The sequence below is a fragment of the Eumetopias jubatus genome, unplaced genomic scaffold (assembly GCF_037043125.1).
Source record: "Eumetopias jubatus isolate StellerSeaLion01/CBP00866 unplaced genomic scaffold, mEumJub1_p1.0 scaffold_9, whole genome shotgun sequence".
In the NCBI taxonomy this organism is placed as follows: Eukaryota; Metazoa; Chordata; class Mammalia; order Carnivora; family Otariidae; genus Eumetopias; species Eumetopias jubatus.
The window spans coordinates 107,073,682-107,082,498 of NW_028274815.1; positions in this window are offsets into that span (position 1 = coordinate 107,073,682).

Consider the following 8,817-nt stretch of genomic DNA (forward strand, 5'->3'; position numbering starts at 1 on the left):
TTGATAACCCTATTAGGTAGTCTAGGCTGTGTTAACAGACTCCCAAATCTCAGAGGCTTTTAAGAAAAAGAATTTCTGCTTCGCTTAGGTCAGGTTAGCCATCCCAGATAACAGTAGCTCTGCTTCATGCAGATTTTTCTGGGACCCAAGTGAAGAAAGGTTTTGCTGTCTAACATGGTGGCTTTGAAGGTGCCTATGGCCATTTTCATCCCACCAGTCTGAAGGGAAAAGAATATGGAAGAGTGTTTCTGGGAGATTTTAAAGCCAGGTTGCAAAGAGGCACAGACGCGCATTTCTTCTTTTCTTATTCCTACGAGAGGACCTAGACACGGGGTCACACCTAACCAAATGGGAGGCTCAGATATGTCATCTTGCCATGTGCTTGAGAACAAAGCGAGATTAGAGAGCTGGCCTCTCTGCCACAGGCAATTTATTCTACCTACCTGTGCCACCTGCGTGTCTCACAAAGAGTAACACCCGAGAAATGTCAGCCATGTGAATGTGCAAGTGGCAGGAGAGGGAGGAAAGCACGTGGCTTCGTGCTACTTGGCTTCCTTCTGGACTTTGCTATATTTGATCTTCAAGATACCAGGCTTTTCAAACGATGAGTCGGTGTTCTCAGAGAGTGTATATTTTATTTGGGAAGATGGACATGAATAAGTGGGACAAGAATTACAAAGGGAAAAGTTAAGAGATGCTATATAGGTTTATAAAAAAGGAACCTGATAGTTTAAGTGGTACACGGAACCAGGAAGCATGATGAGGGGTTGCTGAGGCAGGGATGGATTTGAGACCCCTCTGAGACATGCACACAATGCTTAAGCTGCACATGTAGAAAAATAGGACCAGCATTTATCTCAATGGGAGGATCTTTGCTGAGCCATCAAGATGGATTCTGGGTCTCGGTTTTCCTTTTGTATGAGGGAGTGATAGAGAAACAGTTTCTTATTCATCTTTGCATGAACTGTTTCTCCCATTTTGATATCTTTAATATCCAATCAGTAATTCATAAACTCCATAAATCTCCCTGAATGGGATTCTAGTTAATAGACATCGGGTTAATCATGTTAACCTAAAAATTATACTTTAGAAAATTGATACTATTAAGATTCTTTGTGTTCTGTTGTTACTGGCGGGGCATATCATTCCTAAAATTACTTCTTATTAGTTACTCTGGTAGAACACATAGGATAGATCAAGAACACATTTGTGTTCCAGAGGGATAACCTGCAAGACTCACAAAATTACAATTGTCACTCTATGTCTTCAAATTCTAGCTCTCTGTGCAATCAATTCTAAGCATGAGTCTCAATCCAATAAATAGCGTTAAAAACCCATTAAAAATGGGTTGGCTATTAACTTTTAATTAGTTTACTGATAGCAAATTTTGTAGAGAGTATTCTAAAACTTTTCAAATCCTTGACACTCCATAGATGGGAACCAGCTGTGGGCAAAGTCATATGATTATAGTGTGGCATCAAGTCATGTGGCCCTCCTACAGAGCCTTTATTCTATTGACACTGAAAAAGTAAGAATTACCTCCTAACAGAAAATTGTCCTATTAAATGGCATGGAATAGGGTGACTTTTTTTTCCCTAGGATTTATTTATTTATTTTTTTTTAGAGAGAGAGGGAGTTGGGGGGAGAGACAGAGGGAGAAAATCCTCAAATAGGCTCCCCACCGAGCAGGGAGCCTGATATGGGGCTGGATTCCAGGATCCTGAGATTGTAACCTGAGCCAAAACCAAGAGCTGGACACTCAACTGAATGAGCCACTCGTGCCCCGCCACCAATACTTTCTCTTCTGTCTTTTTAATATATATGGATGGTATTGGCATTTGTTTTAAAATGGCAGTTCTGCTCTTATGTTACAAAGACAGGCCCCTTGTCCTATGAGTATAACACAGTCCCAGTGACAGGCTAAAGTAGTGACCTCAAGAAACAGTGAAGCCCATCACTATTCTTGAGCAGGGAGAACTGCTTCATTCATAATCTGCAAGCAAAGTAATGATAGGAGCAAACCCATATCAAGAGAGATCTTAGTGTACATTGTTCCAAAAAGGGTTAAGTTGTTGTCTTTTACCAGGCTGATAATGTGACTCTTCAAGGAGTTTAGCATTTCTAAGACTTATTTGACAAGCAATGTTGTAGAACAGAAAATTTGAAAACCCTCCCACTATAAAAATTCAAAATGTTGGCTAAAATATAACTGACCTCTTTTTAAAGGCAGAGCTGACCACAAAAGAAAGAATTCACGGGGCCCCAAAGCCATGAGATAAATAAAGTGACATGGTAGCAGGACTGCCTGGGTGGGGGGTGATGGTGGTGATGTAACCACAGGGCATGGACTTTACTGGCCACATAGGTCTAGGGTTTAAGGTCTTGACTATAGCAAGGCTGGAAGTTGGAACTGAAACTGAGTAAACTTCCCAGCTACATCCTCAGTGGAAAAAACAATCTGCTCACTAGCACGGGGAAACTGCTGTAAACCTTATCTGTCTCAACCTGGTCTATGTGTTCCAAACTAGACTTGTCTGAGAAAGTATAACCACAGACCTAACGTTTACATATCGAAGTTTGAATTTACACTAGTTTCATAGTCTCAAAAGTCCCCAAACCAAGAGATTCTAATAAAAAGGCTAATGGGGGAAGGGAGCATATGAGCAAAAGCAGGCACTAAAATAAGTGCTCTTGGAAACACCCTCAACCTGGCCGTCAGATTCTCATAGATAAAGCCTGCTGAAGATGATCTTACAATCCAAAATTACAAATTATACTAGGAAACTATTAATCAGCAGAATTAGATTTGCCCTAATCCTTGAAATCATATCAGATAAAAACTTTAAACTTTTAAAAACGATTAAAAAAAATAAAAGAAGGAACATAAAACACAAAAGAATAAGGCACTTTTCCCCCCCAGAATAATGTATTTTAGGGGCACATGGCTGGCTCCATCAGTTAAGCCTCTGATTTCTGGTTTTGGCTCAGATCATGATCTCAGGGTTGTGAGATCGAGCCCCGTGTCTGGCTCTGCAATCAGTGCTAAGTCTGCTTGGGATTCTCTCTCCCTCTCCCTCTGCCCCCGTCCCCCCGCTTGCTCTTTTTCTCTAAAATAAATAAAATCTTTAAAAAAAATGTTTTAGGTTCATCTGTGCCACATGTATCAGTAGTTCAATCCTTTTTACTGATATATAGTATCTCATATGAATATGTAACACATCGTTTATCCATATAGAGTGTTTCCGGTTTGGGCTGGCCCTTTGAATTTTCTGCTTATGAGGCATTCCCAGAACTACTTTCTCATACCCTTTGGTAGAACTACTGGAGTGAATGTTAGAAATTTATTCCTCAGGATTTTCCAAGATTTGTTCTCATGTCACCAGCAAGCAATGTATATCACCCTTGTCGGGAGCAGATGCTTGAGAAAACAGAGGCTGGTTCAGGTCTTCCTGGGTTGAATTCCAGGTCCACCATTTGCCAGTGGTGTGAACTTGAGCAAGTTACCTAACTTCTCTGTACCTCCTCTTTACAGTGGGGTGGTAAGGGACTTCTACATCCATTAATGAAATTCTAGACAATTTTAACCAACCCTCCTAAATAGGACAACTAGAAAAGCTACTCTAAAATATATATTTATTATATATTTATATATATGTGTGTGTATATGTTGATATTAATATATTATAAATTTTAGACACCACACACACACACACACAAACACACACACACACAGAGTGCTTGAAGGCATCAGCGTTTACAAGACTGAGAAGGATGACCAGGCCAGAATCTAGGGGAGATGGAAAGGTAGAAATGCCATGTTGGTGTTCAGGGCTGCTTTTCTGGGGGCATTTGCTGTTTCTAGGAGCAGGGGTAGAGAGTGTGCTGAAAGGCTGAGTGTTGCTTTTGATAACTTTGGCTGGCTGTGGGAACAGGGATTGGCTGGGGGTGGGAGGGCCTATGAAACTCCTTGTTTGGGTTGGATCTCTGAAAAAACTCACACTAGAACTCAGGATGAACCAGGAGTAGGCAGGCCCCACAGCTCAGCTCTGATCTGCCCAGCTCCTGAAAACAGGAGGAGGTGAACCTGGAAGCAAGTGCTAATGCTGGGAGGAAGTAATTTGGTAATGATTGAGTTATTCTCAAGTTAACTGGTGGGTTCTCTTGCCTCTTTTACTTTGCTGCAAGGTGGGATTCCATAGTCTAAATAAATCCTGGGCTTATATAGCCTTGTCTTTGTGGATTGTTGCATCCAAAAGACCATCATCGAGCAATCAAAAATAAACATTGATTTCCTTATATTCCTTTCACTATCTGCCTCTTTTAGGCCCCAAAGCAATCCCTTCCCCAAGCCAGCACTACCTGCCTCTTTTATTCTTTATATATGCCTGAAAAATTATCCATGGTATCCCCAAAATGTGGGCATTAATTGCTGCCTTTCCCTCTTACCTACGACCTCTCCATTATTGCCCTTTCTGGAGTAGGACCCTTCCTCCACAGATCCTTTCCAATACAGTTAACCCATCTTGGCTCACAAGTTTCTTTCACTGCACAGTTAGGCCACAGAAGTCTAGGAAAGTAGCAAATACCAAAATGACATTGCCAGAACTCTCCTTGATTGGGAGGAGAGGTGGGAGGGAGGCCACCAATGCCCATGTGTCAAAAGAAATTGTGCCTATGTGCCTATTACACTTTCCATCTGTTGCCCCCAACTTCTCTAGTTTATTCTGGGCGGATCAAACCCCTGTCAGGTATCTCTGACAGGAGGAACTGTCAGGCTCAGCTGCCTCTGCCAAAACTAATCATTGTCCTTTCCACAAACATTGGAGGCAGAGAATGGGAAAACTCCCTGACGGCCAACATGTCAGATGTAGTATTTAACAGCCCCCGAGAATCTCCCTTCCTCTCCTCCAGTTCCCCTTTCTCATATAATGAAATATTTTTCATCTAATAGACACCTTGAGGTAGAGACTACCATGAGATGTTTCACAACGGAAGCAAATATTGGCTATGTCCAGTCCTCTGAGTTTGACTAGGCAGGCTAAGAGGGATCCCTACATGGACTCACCCATGCTGGGTTCTTCCAAATCTCCTTTCACCATAGGAAACCTACTTGCAATTTGGTGCCCAGTCTGCAAGAAGAGCTGTCTCTCAGGGTCCCTGATTAGGATTTGGATCCTATTCAGCTCAAACCTAGGAAGAATTGAATAAGATGGAGTATCCTTGCTATAACTTCTAGTTTCCTATATCTGCTCAACGCTTCTGGTGCCAGCCCCATTAGGTGATTCTGAAGGCCATTACAATTCATTCTTTATCCTCCTCCACCTAGGCCTGCTTCACCAGTAGTGAGAATTCATGAGCCTCTTGCTTTGGGATTAAAACCCAGCAAACCAAGGCTCACTCACCTACTTGCTCCAACCAGTAGATTTGCCAAGCCTCATTCCATCATTCCTGGCGCCGTCCACTTTAGGAATTCTTCCAGCCTCTTACTTCTAATGGGCACATCCTCTCAAAACCATCCATAACATTAATGGCGGCTTTTTAAAGCTCTGACTTTGTAAATCATCCCTGGTGGAGGATGGTAGATGCTAGCATCTCTATTTTTGTGTCTGTGCATCTTTGTATCATTTTGGTGGATGATCAAATCAACTCATGGTTTTTTATTTGGCCCTTTCTTGGCATGGCATTTCCCATAAATTTCTCAAGTTTCTGGGAGCTATTATTCTGTTCCATTGGTTCCAAACTTCCATGGCAGCAGCCAGATCCCCCTGGAATGAATCTGTTCACCAACAGTGGAGCAGGGCAGGTTTTGACTGCTCCAAGCAGGACTGAAGTAGGCCTTCTTTTCCTATTGAGAAAGGAATATAATTTCTTAAGAAGTTAGATGGCCATTGAATCTGTCTTAAAACCAATGTCCAGTTTGCAATTTCACAAGGGAAGTTTTTTGTTTGTTTTTTTTGTTTTGTTTTGTTTTAAGACAATCTCAATTTAATTCATTATATTTGCTTCCACAAATTGGATTTCCAAACTGGAGCTATTTTCCCTTCTTCCCCTCCCAACTGCAGTTTTCATTTCAGCAAAGCCTCAACCACATTGCTGTGCTCTCTGGAGTTACTTCAAAAACCCACTCTTCAGTTCCCTCTCCTTTATTTCATTGTTCCAAGAGTCTGGCTTTCGTACCAAAATGCACCATTGACTCGGGTGATAATTTAAATTAAGGTGCAGTTGGATATCACATCACAAAATCCAAAGACTTGGAGATTCACTCCAAAAATGTAACCCAGCTAAATTTAGTGACTCTACATGGTTCAGTCTTTCCAGCCAATGCAACGCAGCCCAGGAACCAGAAACATAAATAATTCTATCTCTGGAAAAATACTAAGGAGAGTCCAATTCATTATCCATAATACTTTTTAAAAGCCCCACTCCATCTCTTTGTTTTGACTACTCTTCACCTTCTACCCCTTTGCACATTCTCTTCCCCACAAACCTCTCCCTGGACTCCTTTCATATAAACTCTTTCTTTTTAACTCCTCTTTCCCTTTTCCTTCCACGTCTCTTTTTTTTTCTTTTTTCACAAATCTCATTTTTTTCTCTTTTTATCTCTTATTTTCCTTTGGCCCCCTCTCTTCACCTGACTGCTTTGAATTTGTATAAGATCTAGGGGGAAAGAGGAAGACAAAGGAAAAAATGGGATATAGCTAAGCTGTTCCTTGCTGAGGAGAAATCATCAAGCACTCATAAATTAGTACATTGTCCCTGTCACATTACAGGGAGATAATAAGTTACAGCTGATATAATTTGTTTCCTCTACAGACCGTATTTTCACCCACCACCTCCCCCCCTACCCCCCACTTTTTTCTCTCTGGGTTTGACACTTTGAGTCTTCAATCTAAAACTAGAAATAAAACAATTGTTCTTTCTTCCCCAACATTTACTTATAGCAATTTTCACATTTGAGTGAAAGATGTTTTAATGAGTTCCAAGTTAGTGGTATTAATTCAATTCAGTTCTTTTCATTTGCTCAGAAGTAAATTAAGCTGTAGAAAAAGAGAATCTCACATTTGCTGCCTCTAGCATGGGAAAAATTTTGCCTCTGCCTCTCTCCTTCCCTCCCAGTCACCACCATCATAATTTCCCAGCAAAGAGCGTGCAATGCCAATGTTTGCTTGTTTGTTTTTCTGTATGCAATTTAATTGTATATGTAAAAACCTCTCCAGAGGGCTACATAGTTCTCAGCATGACACCATTGTCAACTCAAGGAAACAGGCTCTCCATCAAAGGAAGTGTTATTAATTAGTTTTCTTTTAGCAAAATAACGCCAAAAGGAAATTAGAATTTATTGTGAAGGCTTGCAAAAACTTCTCTAATTTAGGTAAAATTCAACAGACTTCTATTATTGACCTAACTCAATGAGCATGGAAAGATGGGGATTTCTCATAAGTTTCTAAAACATAAATCACTTCATCGTATGAAGAAAAGGAAGGCAATTAGACTAAAAGACTGGGATATATTTCCATTTACAGTAACGGCCATGAAATAGTACCTTCTCACATCTGATTCCTGAACCAACTCAGTAGTCCCTGATACACACTTAACTAGGAGATTTACAGATACATTTCATATGGGCATAACAATTTCAAAATCCTCAAAAATCATTCTCATAATTTACCTTTAAATTTAAAAATATTATCATCTTAACGATGAAAAGTTAATACTTCAGGCTTTTCTGTTATAAAACCTAATTGGAGGGGGCGCCTGCCAGGGTGATGCAGTTGGTTAAGCATCCAGCTCCTGGTTTCAGCTCAGGTCATGATTGATCTCAGCGTCGTGATCTCAGGGTCATGAGATCGAGCCCGTCTCAGGCTGTGTGCTCAGCATGGAGTCGACTTGAGATTCTCTCCTTTTCCCTCTTCCTCTGTCCTGCCCACTTGTTCTCTCACTCTCTCTCAAAATAAATCTTTCAAAAAAATAAAACTTAATTGGAAGTTATTACTTTACAGTTTTCCCGGATATTTAATACCTATTATAGCAGATACTGTCTTTGAAATATGTTTTGTGAGAATTCTGAGTGTAACTCGGGAGGTTTTAATTAAATGGTGTACCTCCCATGTGTTCTGTAGAAGCAGCCTGTAAAAAAGTGGTATGGGCACTATCTGTGGAATCAGAACCTTTAAGTTCTAGCTTCGACTCCCTCCTTATGTGATATTATGCAAATCATTTAACAATTCTGGGTGAGGATTCAGACTACACAGTTTATTGTCTACATTTATATGACTGTATTATTCTATTGTCTTCATCAATTTCACTTTACTACTCCTGGAAACACTTGCACAGGAAGTTAAAAGTTACAAATAACTTCATGCTATTACCAGAAACTTTCTAAAAGGCCCATCAGACTTTTCAGTAGAAGGCATCAGATGGTACGTTACAAGTCTTTTTGGCTTACTGTGTTCACTGACCCCGAACTACTGTATTCCGATTCTTACCCAGTTCCAACCAAGCCTGCCTTCACTCATAAGAAAAAACTACCTTAAACAGGACTTCCAAATTTCAATTAATAGCCCAAGTTCATCCTTCCCCCACCGAGATGTCACTAACGATCCGCTGGGGTAGTGCTCTGCCTTACCAGAGTAAGCAATGAACTCAACTTTGTCTTATCAAGAGGTTGTTTTAGTGATGTTCTGGACATGGGCCCCAGCATGCTTGATTTACTAAATGATATTGTTGGACTATATCAGAGGCTCTCAACTGTGGCTTTATACTAGAATAATTTGGCTCCTCAATACCACAGTCACCAGAACACTGCCCTAGATAAAT